The sequence below is a fragment of the Passer montanus genome, unplaced genomic scaffold (assembly GCF_014805655.1).
Source record: "Passer montanus isolate IOZ18808 unplaced genomic scaffold, ASM1480565v1 scaffold3, whole genome shotgun sequence".
NCBI lineage: Eukaryota > Metazoa > Chordata > Aves > Passeriformes > Passeridae > Passer > Passer montanus.
The window spans coordinates 18,947,346-18,961,852 of NW_024367707.1; the positions used below are offsets into that span (position 1 = coordinate 18,947,346).

The window sequence follows — 14,507 nt, forward strand, 5'->3', positions numbered from 1 at the left end:
TTCTGTGGTTTTTTTGTGCCTAGATGAAATTTCCTAAGTGATGCCATATCTCAAGGGAGAGGTTGTGTTGCCTAGAGTATCCTGTTGTCAGGAGTTTTTTTCAGTTCTTAATGTCATAATATTTCTTATTTTTACGTCCCTTTGCAAATTTCCATCTTTCCCTTTGATCTCTTTTAACTAGTGTGATGTAGTGTTTAGTTAGCATTAAGGCAACTCATAGATATTTAGTTCACTTAATCTTTCCTAATGTAGCAGTCTTCCAGCCTTCTTGTTATTCTTCATTTATTCTCATCACACAATTCCCTGTCAGTATCTTTTTTAGTTATGAGATTTTAAAGATGTGGTGCATTTCTCTGATTGTACAACAGATGTGGTACAGAGCTGAGCACCCTTAGTGTCTTGTCACCAAAAGCCCCTCCTGACAGGGGAAAGCTGCAAGCATTATAAACAAGCACACAGGTAGAGTATCCTGCTTGAACCACTTCCGTGGTGCCACTTTACTGACCCACAAAACACTATTAAAACAGTTAACCTAGTAATTAAATAAGTACGTGACATTTTGATTTAAAAAATTTTTTATTTCTCATTATGCAAAAAGACAGAATAGCAGAGATAAAAAACTTTGATGCTGTTGAGATTTTCTAGCTCTTGGTCATGAACATAACAGATTAACATTATAGAAAAAAACATCTTCATCCATACCTACATCTGAGTGCTAGGAGAGTACATTGTAGAGAGTAATTATATACATAGTGACAAGCCTAGCTGTTCACTTCAGGCAATAAGTTCTGATCTATAAACTACAGTACTCCTTTTGTGCTAGATGAGATCTTGGTTGTAATTGACTGTCTTTACCTTTGTGTTCTGTTGGATTGGAGTAGTATAATTTTAATCTGTTCTCTTTAAATTTCCATTAAGGAATGTTTCGGCTACCTTCATCCTCATCCGATGATGCTTAAGGAACTCAGCTGGCTCGATCTTCTGTGCACCAGCAGGGACTTCTTTAAATGGGTAAACTGTATAGAACATTGTTTTCAAGTTTAACATAGTTGGAATTAACTTTATGAAATAATGGCATATCTAAAGACAGGTTATATACATAGCACAGACATGTACGTGTGCATTTATATGTGCAAGTCTGTGTATACATGTGTATATATACGTAAGTGCACACATATGTATGGAAATGCTGATGTTATTCACCTTTTTAAATCTTTACCACTAGTATTAACATGAATGTGCTGTTAAATTTGGCAGTGCTATGCGTTTTTGTTGGAGTTTACTTCTGTAAGATAAAATCATAAAGATAAGCTGTGAAACTCGTGCAGCTGATGACACAATTCTAGAATCTCGTGATGCTGAATCTCATATTTCTATGAGTGTGGGATGGATGTTCCTTGCTGAAATAATTATACTGCCTATTGCAATATATGTTTCCTTGTTTTTATGTGGGCACTGAGGTGTCCAAACTATTAAACGTATATGTACAATGAGTCCTGTGTTCCTTATTTATTCTAAAGAAGGCAATTAATTTCTATGGTTTTATTGTATAATAAAGCAAATTACCCTAAGAATCTCTTACGAGCATAGCAATAATCTGTGACAATATGCATATTTACTTTTAATAATGATGTCCAAATATACATATGTGCATATAAATATGCATATATGTATATACAAACACAGAGAGACATATACACAAATTAAATGAAACCAATTAGAATGTGGCATAAGTAGATTCAGAGCTTACCTGTTATGGCTGTGTGAAGGGATAATTTGAGTTACAAGGACATGCAAGAAAACATAGTTCAATATACTCCATTGGCTCATTCTCATTATGCTCACCCGTGACAGGCTGTGTGCTAAGGTGGGGTACCAGCAGACATTCATAATGACAGCTGGTTCAAAACAGAGCTTTCAAAGTAGTGCAACACTCCTAACTTCCTTCCAAGTCTTGGTGTTTGCCAGAGCTTAAGTGAGGCTGGTTCTTAAGGTCAGATATTCAGATATAAGTTATTTAGAGAGAATCTGATTCTTTATGTTTGAACTGTAAATATGTTCAATGTACAGGCTTTTTGCTGCCCATGAATTTGCATTTGGGTTCACACATGGATTATGCTTGTCTACTACCTGCAACAATATGTATGTTTCTCCCTGATACCATACCCTATTTGCCTGGGATGTCCTCTATCAATTTTTCACTCTCTTGTGGGCTACATAAGCTGAGATTCAGATGGGAGCCCTTTCTTTTTACTGGGACCAAAAATTCCGTCAGCAGCTATGTTGAGAAAAGGAGGAAAAGCAGCTTTACTTTAACATCACCCATATTACACCCCCTATCCTCAACCAACCAGGAACACAGCAAAAAAAAGCCCAACTGAGCTTCAGTTGTTGTGTGTGACTTTTCCTGTTGGATGCGAATAGAATCTGGAAATACACATGCTCCTCCTTGGGAGAGAAAAGCAAACAGGTTTTATCTATATGCAGTTGAACTCAGTGAAAAATAACCAGGAACAGAAAGCACACTTGATGGTAAGGTATGAATATAAGTAAACATAAATGTCACTACACTAAATTAAAGGGAAATGTGCCACACTGTTATAATTATTACAGAGAACATGTGCTAATTAAATGTTACACTGTGCTGGTGCAAGAATTGAGTATTCCATATGGGACAAATAGAGGAGCTGACCCTGGAATGCTGTTGGCTCTTGTTTAGAAGCCAGTGTGTGAAGAGCATGCCATGAATGGCCTTGTGAAAATGAGACTGGTGTGCTGATTTGGTCTTAGAAATTACTTTTCAGAAGGGTTAGAAAAATATTTTAAATCTCTGATAAATTTTATTTGTACTGGGTGACTGGACTGCTGAGTGTGTGCAGTGTGTTCAAAAACAGTTTTTTGTTTACCATACCACCTGGGGAACCCAAGCACTAAGTGTCAGGCCTTCCAAGGAATTCAGACAAAATATAGCCCTGCTGTTAGAGGATCTTCAGTGCTGCCAGGACTTCTCTGTAGATGAAATCAAGGAGACCTGAGCATCAGGGGGTTCAGAAAAGCATTGACCATGTGCCTATCAGTCTCTTTTGGATCTGCACGCATTTCTGGAGTATTGACCCTCCTTTAGCTGAAAGTGCATCTGGGGAGATATTGAGGGGAACAGGATCGGTCTGTTCTCATTTCTGGAGGAGGTATGGGTCTCCTGCAAGCCAGAGGTCTGTGCAGGGCTGTTTGCCTGCAGCAGGCTTGCTTGGCTTACAGACACCCGTCGTGCTAGCTCCAGCATGGTACGTGTGAGCAGTGTTGGCCACGCTCACAGGCTGGCGATGCTCCTGTTTGCCATCAGCCTTCCCTCCTGGATCAGGGCCGCTACCCATTGCTGAGGGGTGGCCAGGAGCAGCTCCCTCTGGTGAAGCTCTTTTGTGCTTTTATCTCCCTTTTCTTGGCAGTAAACTGCCACTGGCTCTCAGCCATGGCCCTCTCGCCCTCCCCAGTGCCCAGCTTGCATGCTCAGCCAGTGCCTACATCTCTTCCAGCAGCTGGCCCTACTCCTCCTCCACAGCTGGCTGCTGCCCCCTACTGTGGTAATTATTATTTATTATGGATATTCAGTGTACATTATGTGTCCAAAGTCCAGTACAGTCTGAATCACTACCAGGGTCCCACTGTGTGGGCAGAAGCACACGGTCATACAGAGTTGTTTCACATCGATATTCACTTGACTCTCACAGAGGGAAAGACTGAGGGGAGAGGGGTGAAGCTGGCTGTTGGCACCTATTAGCACTATCTGATGTGACACCTACTCTGTGCTGTGTTATGTGACTCCTGCAACAGCACAGCTGAGCACAGAGCTCCTTTTTCTCCACCTTGCTATCAGTAGCAGGTCTCCTGCTATTCCTGTTACCTAGCTGGAAACACCTGAGGTGTTTTCCAAACGTCATGGTTGCTACATAATCACAGTTTAACTCCCTGTTTCTGTGAATGCAGACATTGCTTGGCACAGCATGGCTATGTGGGATGCCATTTTCTTTCCTATTTCTCTCCATCACCTTCTTCTCTGGGTTTCTTTGTTCATGCGTCCCTCTCCTTACACTTCAACATTCTTTCACACCCTGCCTCTCTGAAGGCACCACCCTCAGTTAAAAACAGAGGAGCTGTAACTCCCACAACTTAGTGCACAGGCAAAAGTACCTGCAGGGAGAAGAAGATTTCTGTACATTTGGAAAAATACAGAATCCTGGACATATTCCACACATATATGTGCATGTGTGAGAGCAGGCTCTCAGCTGTGCCCTGCTCAAGAGGACGGAGCAATACTGCTCCATGGCAGCTGAGATCTGTCCCAATACGTAAATGTAAATATCTATTTTTACAAACCCTCCTACAGTTTGCTTTTAAAAAAATCTTTCTCTTTAGATACTGGAAACATACAAGCCAGTCAGAAGTGTCCCACTTTCTCTATTTTCTCTAATTCTTACCTGTGACTTCCTTTGAAAGCTTTCAAAATCTAATGAATTCATGAGACAAAGCAAATTAAAACTGGAGAAGCTTTGCCTTCAGTACCCTGGGCCTAGTCTACAGGAACTAAAAAAAAAAACTAGGAGAGAAAATGGAAGGGTACCAAGCCGTGTAAATCCAGATAATTTAAAATGTTTGATTGTAAATGGGCTCACCAAACCCAGCAAAATTCCCACTGTCCTTTACTTGCAATCTTGTGCCCTTTCAGCTAGCTGTGACAAGTTAATGCACAGAACAAATACTTACAGTCTCTGCATCAGAGCACTTTTTGCCATGGATCACTTTTAAAATTGTTTTGGGTTTACATTTAATTGCTTCCTTTGCATGCTATGTGTACACATGCACTCCTCCCACCCCCCCTTATTTCATACGTAACTGTTGTGTAGGCTGAAGTCTTTGAATACGAAGTATTCAAACCTCAGAGCACAAACCTCAGGAGTTTCAGCCCAGGAATTGATTTGTCCTCTTGAAGATGGGAACCATATGTGTGACATGTGAATCCGGATCTTGGGTGGATTCTGGATACACTAATTTGAATGCATTGGGGCTTGGGACTCAGACTCATTTATTTGTTATGACACTAGTCCTGATTCCTACTACTGGGTGTTCACCTTTCCCTTCCTCAATAGAAAGAGAAATGCTTCTCATATTCACTTCTTCCAAACTGATTTGTAGTTCATTCCAGGACAAAATCATCATCAAGTATTATTCTCAGTTTTATTTCTTAATATTCTCTGTGACAATTGCTTATAATTGACCTCCATAAAAACTTTAGAATCTTTGGATCATTTTGTCACCTTTCTCTGAGAAGACTCTGTCAATCCCACTTTTCCTCTGAAGGCTGCTCCACTGGATTTTCAAAGTAACTGAATGCACTTCCCCCCTTGTAACTGCCTTAGTGTTTTGGGAGACGAAGAACACCTTCTTGGGGTGTTCTTGTCCAACAAGCTCTCTCTTGAGCTGTTGTTCAGAACTAGTATTTTTGGGCTCCCTAAAACTGTGGCAAACTTCAAAGCTCTTTTATTCCCAGGATTTTCCTCATCTCCTTTTGAAGACAGGCAACATAATAGGGCTTCCCAGCCTTCTTGTGCTGCTGCATTTTTCAAGGGAAGAAGGCATCCTCTTGTCAGTATCTTGGCTTTTTCTCACTTTATTTCCCCTCAGAACTCCCAGATGAACACCATCCGGTTGTGGTGATTTACTGCACTTGAGTTTCTCAAGTTACTCTACAACTTCCTCCTTAGAGACTTCAGTCTGTATAAAGGCCACACTCTGATTTTCTTTGCAAAGTGCCTTTGGCACAGGAATTTCTACACTGCTCTCAGCAGCAAACACAATGCAAGAGATTAATTTAACTCCTCTGCTAGCTTGTTGCACTCTTCTGACCCACTGTATATGGATTTGTGGGGATCTCTGAAAAGTTTTTGTGCAAAGTCCAGGCTAAGAATAGTATTCTCCAACAGGTGAGGTTTGTCTCTCAGCTGGTATTCTCTTGCTCTTTCACTGAAAGATATTTCTGTGTGTTGCTACAGCCACTCTCAGCACTGGTTTATTTGACTGGTTTATTAAGCCCAGTATAATTTCTCTGCACTATGTCTGTCACAGGTGGGTTAAATTCTCACCCATGCAAACTGGCACTGTCCTGGGGGAGATGTTCAGGTGAGGAGCTGGTCCTGCAGGGGACCCTTCCCTAGAGCTTTGGCAATCCACCCCGACAGGTCACAGCAAAGGGGCAGGATGAGTGCTCAGCACCACAACCCAAGAGGAGTGGGGTTTGTATCCTAGCCCATGGCCCTCATCAAGTGAAAACCTTTTGGTCTTTTGCCTTTCATAAAGGGAAGCTGGAGGGCTGGAACAATCCTTTCTCTTTTCTGCTCTTTCCTTTATATATTTTTATATCTGCTTCTTCCCACTCCCTTTCTGTTTTGAGAAAGACGGAAACTGCCGTATGGCAAATCCAGTCTTTGATTATTTTGAAGGACAGAACTAGAACATCAGAAATGGGGCAAATACTCTCCATGTCCTGTTTTAATCCCTGGCTGGTGCAGATTGGCCTTCAGTCCCGATATTTCAAAAGAAGGTCAGTTTTATGAAAAAAAAAATGCTCACAAACACTACTGAGCTTTGTGACTTTAAATTTATTTCAGTGAACTTTTATGACCATTACTTGGTCTGTTTATAGAGTCAAACTCAGAAATTAGCTTAATTTTTACTGCATTCACTAAAGAAACATATGTCTGATTCGAGACACAGACAAGCATCCCTTTGATATGGTATGGATATGAGACTGATGTTCACTATAGCTGCCTAAGGCCCAGGTGTGGAGACTATATCAGAAATCAGTTCCATGACTTCATCCATCAAGGAGAAAAACATTAATGCTGTTGAGTCTGTCCTAGCTTTCTCAAAGAAGAACCTGTAGAAAGCCTACTGTGGGTATCCTTATTTTACTAACTTTCTTATTTCCAAGGAAGAATTAAAATCTGAAACCTCTATTTCTCATGGGCCTTTGTGAAAAAAGACCCTGAGCTTCCTAAAACTTCCTAAATTGAAGTGAAATATGTCTCAAGATTCATAACCGCAGAGCTGTCAGATGAAGTCCAGCCTATGAAATCTATATTAAGAGACAAACAGGCATGCTCATCCCTGGCACATCTGTCTGTAATAAACGAAAATAACTTAGAAATTAATCGGGTCTTTAATTTTCTAAAATTTGGGACTTCATGTACAGAGCAGGATTCTTTATAAATTGTTGTGTCTGTCTTAGAATTAGCTATCTAGTCTCAGATAACTTTTCTTTCCCTTTCTGTCATGGGTAGTACCTCCAGATCTCTGTTCAACCATTTTATATGGTCATTATAGGATGGTATCTCATGTAGCCATATTAAAATAAGTCTCTGTTACTGGTGGAGTCTCTTTCTCCCTCAGCTACAGAGAGAGTGCAGGCAATTGCCTTAGAACAAACCACTAAGGTGATACTCTCTCTTTGCTAATGTCTTGGCTTATTAACATTTCAATTCAAGGCAAGTAATTCTGATTTGATGTATGTTTTTCTTTTACTGTAGTCCACAAAAATGACAATGCCTCCCAAACATCCCTCTTCTAACCTGTTTTACTGAAATTATTTCCAGTTTTTCAGCTTATGCAATAAGAAATGCTACTTTTTTGGTCTCACTTTCATAATCTACAGGTATTCTTATTAACTTGCAATATTTTGACTTAATCTAGTGATATACTAGGATCCCACTTAACACATGAGCAAAATGATCTTGTAGTACTGTCCAAACTTAAAATACAGAGCATAAATTGCAGGGAGGCAATTTTAGATGCTTCTCCTAACTGATATAACCAATTTTGTACAATTGTAATATAGACAAAATATATCAGAATACATATCTGAATTAATTTGAAAGCATAATTTCAATGGCCAGAACAAATAGAATGTGTTGATATTTATAAAATATGGTTAGCAATAACTAAATGAAGTAATTGAAATCAAGCTATACAGCACATAAGGTAATTTCTCAATTTTTGCACTCTGCCTTCTAACAAAACAAGCAGGTTACACAGTGCCCTAAAAAGTAAGGTTCTAGGAGATCAAAAATTTTTCAGAGGCCATTGGGAAGAGACACCCAAAGGTATACAAAGCATAGAAGACAACAACAAAGAATAGTCTTATTGAGATCTATCACTCTTCCTAATTGAGAAGCAAGGCAAGACTTGGCCTTTTATTTTAGTAATGATTCCAGAACTTGAAAAGGCGGTTACATGGCCATGCTGGTGAGAGAAGAGTACCAAATACTGCTGTTGGAAAGGTACAAAAAGCAGCAAAGCTTTATTTTGGCTTTTGGGTTACTTTGAAGTCCGTTTACTGTGTGGAATGTGTGTGCTGTCAGGACACAGGCTGGTCCCTTCTCAAAAATTCTGCATCAGTAATCAATTTTTCTCATTAAAACTTGTATGCTGATCTCTTTCTCTATTCTCTCCCTCTCTAAGACACTGAAACTATTGTTCAAGGCTCAAATCCAGGTTCATCTGCCAGTGGTCTGATCACACCCACCATTGCATCACCCCAGCCCCTCACTACACCTTACCCAGCAATGTGCAACACTTTCCTCTCCTTTTCATGGGATTTTTGCCAGGACTTAACAAGACAGACAGAGCTTGGAAGTGCTGCCTCCTGTGTCAATCAGGCTTCTAAAAATCTTCCATGCCCCCATATGGCTTAATGTGGGCAGCTACAAGAAATCTACACGGAATGCTTTTTGGAGAATGACTTCCTTGCATTGCCTCTCTCACACATCTCTGCATAGTCCCATGCAGTAGCCTGTATTTTTGCTTGGGATGATAGGAAATATTCACAGATAAATAACAAACAGCTGCTCTCACCATCTTCACTGATGTCAAAGGCTGTTGTGTAGGTGAACCAGGAGGGAAAGCCTACTGTAAAGTGTGAATCGAGTAAAGACTATGTTGAAGCATTCCACACAATTGAGCACGTTTGCAGGGATGATTACTTCTTCACTTCCCAGTACACAGGGTATTGCTCGCTTCTCTTGGTAGGACCGACTTCCTGATGAAATACTACTGAATGGAGGAAATCTGAGCCATAGGTATGATGGTTGATCCAAAATGAGTGATTAGTAAACAATTTTCAGTTGGTGTTGAAAACAGAGATGAACCAGAAATGAACTTTAAATGCAAAAAATTGGTTGATTATATCCATTCAGTTCATGGGGTGATTCATGGTTGTCTTCTCTCTGCAAATTTTCAGCAACATTGAAAAATTTTGCCAAATCTAAGAAAATGTCAAGACCTTGGCATAAATCTGTTACTTGCTCATGCATTTGAGTCTAGTCAACAGTTTCCCATTTAGTTACAAAGCATTTTTAAATTTATCTATTACTTCTGGACTCCTAAAGATTTTAGGAAAGTTCTGACACAAATTTGGATGTGGAAATGGAATTTTAAGGATAGATGTACATAACTCTCTGAAGAGTTACGATGTAACCTTGGCTTGCAAGAGTCTTTTCTAGGAGGAATTTTGATTAATCTTCAGATGTGAATGTCACAGTGTAGGGCCATTTATTAAATTTTTGAGTCTTGCAACTGGCTCAGAACATTAGTGTACTTGGGAGGACCCATGACACTCTGTGTGATCTCTAAGTGGCATCTTGGAAAGGCAAGTTTTGTTCTTCTTTTTCTCCCTATAGATCCTTAAAAATATGCAAATCTATGTGATCTGCTTCTCATACAGAGTTGAAAATTCAGCTATGGATCAAAGATTAGAGCATATGCCTATTATTGCAGCTGCCAGTTAACCGATCCAAATGTTTAACTCTTTAAAGAAATAGAGGGTCAGCAGCTTTCTGAATAATTGTTTCCAGACAGTCTGCTGTTAGTTGGATTTTTATATCACATTCAACTTCAATTGCTGCTGTCATTTATCTCCATTCCACAGAGTTTAACTTTACTAAATTCACATGTTAGCATTTGAGCCACTTACTCTTAGACACATCCAGAGCATGCTCCATGCTTGTTGACTATTTTTTATGGTGCCTCACAGATTAAATGAGAAAAACTGATGCCATCCAAACACCTGCCCCGTGTCTTTTGTCATGCCAGAAAGTGCAGAGACAAAGAAACCAGGCCATAAATGACTCAAAAATAAAACAAGTCAGAGTGTGTACCAACCTTTTTGAAAGCTTGTCTTCACTTCCGTATTGACAGTCAGAATGGAAGGTGCTTTCATGACAACCACGGTGCCACATTGTGAGAGAACACTGGGTTGCACTTCCTTGTCTTTCAGTCTTGTCTTGCCCTTATGAAGAAAAGATCTTCAGAGGTTCTCTGATCATGTCCTCTGTTCCACTCTGGTGGGCACCACCTCAGTCTCAAGCCCCCCAGGTATGGGACCTTGTGATGGGGTCAGCACTACCATCCACATTTCAGTGCTTCCTGCTGGAGAGCCACCAGCTGCTGTCTGCAGGCTCTCATGCTGTGTCAGTCTCCTTCACTATCTTCCTCCTGCTTTGGTGCAGTTGCCAACCAGGCAGTTGTTGTCTAAAATGATGCAAAAAATGGTGTAGGGTGTTTATTTTCAGGTGATAGTAAACTGAAAAATAAAACATATTGGAATTTTTTTCTTACTCCAGTTTTGGTCTGGACTATTCAGTGCCAGCATGCCCTGCTTCATCAAGTAACCAAGACTCAAGTTAAATGCTTTCCTCAACAGATTTTGAGAAAGAGAGCAAACATGTTAGTCTAAACCAAAAAGGACTAAGGAGACAAAAGGGTTAAGGACAAGGTCTAGACCCTTAGCATCTCCTCAGGAGAGATGATAAACACCTCTCTTTGGCCAGGTCCAGTTTCCTACACCTTTCTGGGGAGCAGTATTGGAGAGTGCTCTTTATTATGTGTTGGGATGAACGTAGGGAATGTTTTCCACCATTTAAAAAAATAGAATCCAGAATTTATGGGAGTTTGAAAAGCAATTTCCTTTTAAGGTGCAAATTCCTAATTTGCCACATAAAAGTACAGGAATTAAGTGCTAAATCCTTCTTTGCCAGTGAGACTTGTGAAAGGAGGTACGAAAAAAGAGTTACTGTTAGGTTTCTATTCATGTCTCCTGAAAGCCAATGTATGCAAAAGTGCTGAAACAGCCCTGATTTTTTTTTCAAAGCCTTCCTGCCGTTTCTGACTGACTTTTAAAAAATGAACCCTTGTCCAGTTTTATTTGTGTGGTGGGTTCTGATTTTGTTCTCCCTGTACTGTATCACTTTTCTCTCCTCACCATTAATCTTCCATGAATGTTCCCTGGGGCACAGTTCTCCCTTTTCTGCATGGAGAGTTTCTATTGAAATTAATGGACTTTCTTCTCGTGGGTGGAAGGAAGAATACACCCTTATATCAGCCCTATTGCAAAAGAATATTATTCATTGAAAAAAAGTGTTAGTATCACTCCTGAAAGCCCAAGGTCTAGTCAGGCAGATTATAGTGGGAGATCCCAACAGGAGGTCTGGTACAGAAGCGAGAACTACTTGTCCAACATGAAAACAAAAATCAGAACAGAAGACTTTTTAAATGTTGGAACAAAACCCCATAGAAAGTCAGAGGATATACTATGTGATGAAGTGTACTGTCCCCAACCTAATTCTAGGGCAGATCCATTGGGTCGAATACAGTGCAGTGAAGATATCCATTCATGACCTGTAGAACCAGGCATGTTCACAAGAACACCATGGCACCAAAGACTAATTTGATCTGCAAAGAGGCACTGCAGATTGGCCAGAGGTGCTGGGCCATGCAAATAAAGGTATATTGTGTTGCGTAGATGTATCACCTCATTTGGAATGAGGGCTTGGGAGCTTGGACATCTTTGACACAGTTGAGCATTGCACAATGTACACATGCTAATAAGCATGGCTACGTGCCCTTAGAGGCTTAAATGGAAAAGTCTTATGTTCCTTCACAGAGAACCCTTTGCTGAATTAAAGAGGGTGTTGACAACCTTCAATTGAAACTGCATAAATTCTCATAGGAAGGATAGTAGCTGAGGTCTTGAGGAAGGCGGATGACCTTATAAAATATACTACAGTATCTAAGTTTAGTAAAACAAACTCACTATATTTAAGTAGACTATGGAAATGTAAATATGCTTCAGGACTGGCCCCAAGCAGTTTACGTTACGGTAATGTTGCTGTCACATTTTGGATAGATCATTGCTGTAGATATTATAATCTAAGGCTAGGAGATAGAATTTAATATGCATAGAGAAATTTAAACAGAAGATAAAAAGCCCTCTTTCCTCAACAGTATTTTCAGGAATGAACCTCACCTCCACCCTGTAATAAAAAAAACAAACCCAAGCTTGTCTAAAGAGGCATTGTATGGATGGACTAGGCCACTCCAATATCTTTAATAATTTGGGATATTTCACAGGGAAGTCCTTCTAGTAAGGATGACTCCTTCCACAGTTCCTCTTTGCTTCCCATGGTTCTTTGTACCATGCAGTTCTAGAATGGGTAGCAAAGGTTTGACAACCACAGTAGCAGACAAATAAGGATTTCTTGTGTGTTTACAGTTTGTGAAACCTTGATTGTTGTATGATTAACATGTCAGTTACCCTTGGGTTTTCAGTTTTAACAACCAATGTGTTTTTAATGTTTATGTTTGGTTTGAGCATCTCTGACAAAGCTCTTGTTACTCATTTGTGTGTATTTGTATTTTGGTTGAAGATTATATACATATCTATCAAGATGATTGCTTTAAACAGTGCTCTATCTGCTCCTTCCACCAAACCTGGATCGCTTGCTTTAAGATTAGCCTTGTCAAATTTACTTAAGGTGACCAGGCAAATACATACAACTAATTTTGTTATAGGCAAAATTAACTAATGCTCTTTTTCATGGTGAGGTGCTGTAATGATTTTATATAGCAGTCAAACTATTTAAATACTAATGCTGTCTTCATGCTGTAATCACCATTCTAGTCAGATGTCATTTTTAGTAGCCTATAGGGAATTCCATCCCTTAATTATTCTTCAATACACAAACCAAGCATTCTTTAATTGGTGTAAATTGAACAGTGTTCCAACGCAAACAAGAAGAGGACAAACTAATCAATGATTCTGTGCATGTCTATTGGAAAGCTATTGCCATTAGATCAAGTAACGAATCCTCGACTCCATTAGCTTCAGAGGAACGATGGGGGAAAAATACTGCTAATGCCACTTCTTACTATCAATCAGTAATGAAAAGTGTGTAGCAAATCCTTTAGCAGAACTGCAGCTTTTCTTGCAAGTGCTCATGGAAATTTAAAATATGAAGATATTCTGACTTCAGACTCCCGAGTCATATGTCTTTGATGGGGACTTGTCTGGAAACAATGTGTTTTTGTTCTCTGCTGCCTTTAGTCATGTGGCCTGTTTTTCTTTTTAAAATAAATGATTCTTGAATGATAACATAACTTTTTTCAACTTGTCAGGAACTTTTGAGTGAATTTTCTGTCTCTTTCAGGCTATTCTCTGTACATTCATATGTATTCACTACTGCAGCACAACATAAATTGGTTGGCTCTCCCATCTCTTTTTTTAATACAATCTGAAATAAAGGTGCTGTATTTAAGAAACAGATGAAAAATCCTTCTCATAAATGTGTCACACTCACTTTTCATTCTTGTCTCTTTTTATCAGTTCTCTAAAACTGATTATTTATCTCTGGAGAGGGAGGAAAAAAAAAGTAAAAGGCCCATTACAAACCTCTGGCCCAGATCTGCCAGTCTTAGAGTTTTAGTTAGTGTGGAAAGTGAAACTCCTCTGGAAAGAGATATAGTGGCTATGGTTGTTCACTTTTTAATCTATTTGTTTTTGATATAATATGCTATTTACTGTTTAAGGACCTTTCATGTTGCTTTAAATTGAAGTTTTTAAAACGAGTCTAGCATAAAAAGCTCTAAGTGACATAGGCTGAGTAGAAAAATACAGCATCTTGTACAGACAGCCTTTGTTCACCACATTACAGTTGAAAGAAGTGTAGAGCAGGCTTGGTAGATAACCTGCCTTCTTAAAACAAGAGGGTTTCTAATTTCCACACATCCTAATCACAGTCACATTACTTCACTCTCTGTACCAGACCCCTCAGGGCTGGCTCTAGGTTTTGCTGTGAAGTCACATGTGTGGGGCCTGAGGCATTTTTCCACTTTACTTTTTTTCTTTTTTAATCCTTTTGCCGGTTGGGACTCTCTAACTGGCTCTGTTGTCATGGGTGGCTGACTAGGGTGGTAAGGAAGAGAGCAGCACAGGTAATCGCTCTCAAGGTTTCATACTTGTTTTTTTTCTTATGAGGATGAAGATGCTGCAGTATGTGTTTTCTGAGGAAAAGGAAGCTTCTCCCCTCACCTCCTTTACCAGACAAGTGTGTGATTTCCAGGTAACGAATTCCCCTCTGTTTCCCTACTTTTTTCCTTTGCTGATTGGTTCTTGTGTGTGGTTG

At 39.6% G+C, this 14,507-nt stretch overlaps 2 long non-coding RNA genes across 22 annotated transcripts in view; one reads left to right on the forward strand and one right to left on the reverse strand.

Moving 5' to 3' along the window:
* Positions 1-14,507, forward strand: part of LOC120504584 — a 65,263-nt gene that overhangs the window by 38,018 nt on the left and 12,738 nt on the right. For 16 of the 19 annotated variants that reach the window (XR_005628070.1, XR_005628059.1, XR_005628060.1 and 13 more), the window contains one exon: positions 919-4,165. This is a non-coding gene — a long non-coding RNA (uncharacterized LOC120504584). Of the gene's footprint in view, positions 1-918; positions 4,166-14,359; positions 14,445-14,507 lie in introns of those variants that run through there. The other 3 variants (XR_005628068.1, XR_005628069.1, XR_005628076.1) reach the window with 1 other exon arrangement.
* LOC120504585 overlaps positions 4,285-14,507 on the reverse strand; it is a 171,601-nt gene continuing 161,378 nt past the window's right edge. For 2 of the 3 annotated variants that reach the window (XR_005628078.1, XR_005628077.1), the window contains exons 10-11: positions 10,210-10,578; positions 4,285-9,275 (exon numbers count right to left, since the gene is read on the reverse strand). This is a non-coding gene — a long non-coding RNA (uncharacterized LOC120504585). Of the gene's footprint in view, positions 9,276-10,209; positions 10,631-14,507 lie in introns of all 3 variants that reach the window. The other variant, XR_005628079.1, reaches the window with a different exon arrangement.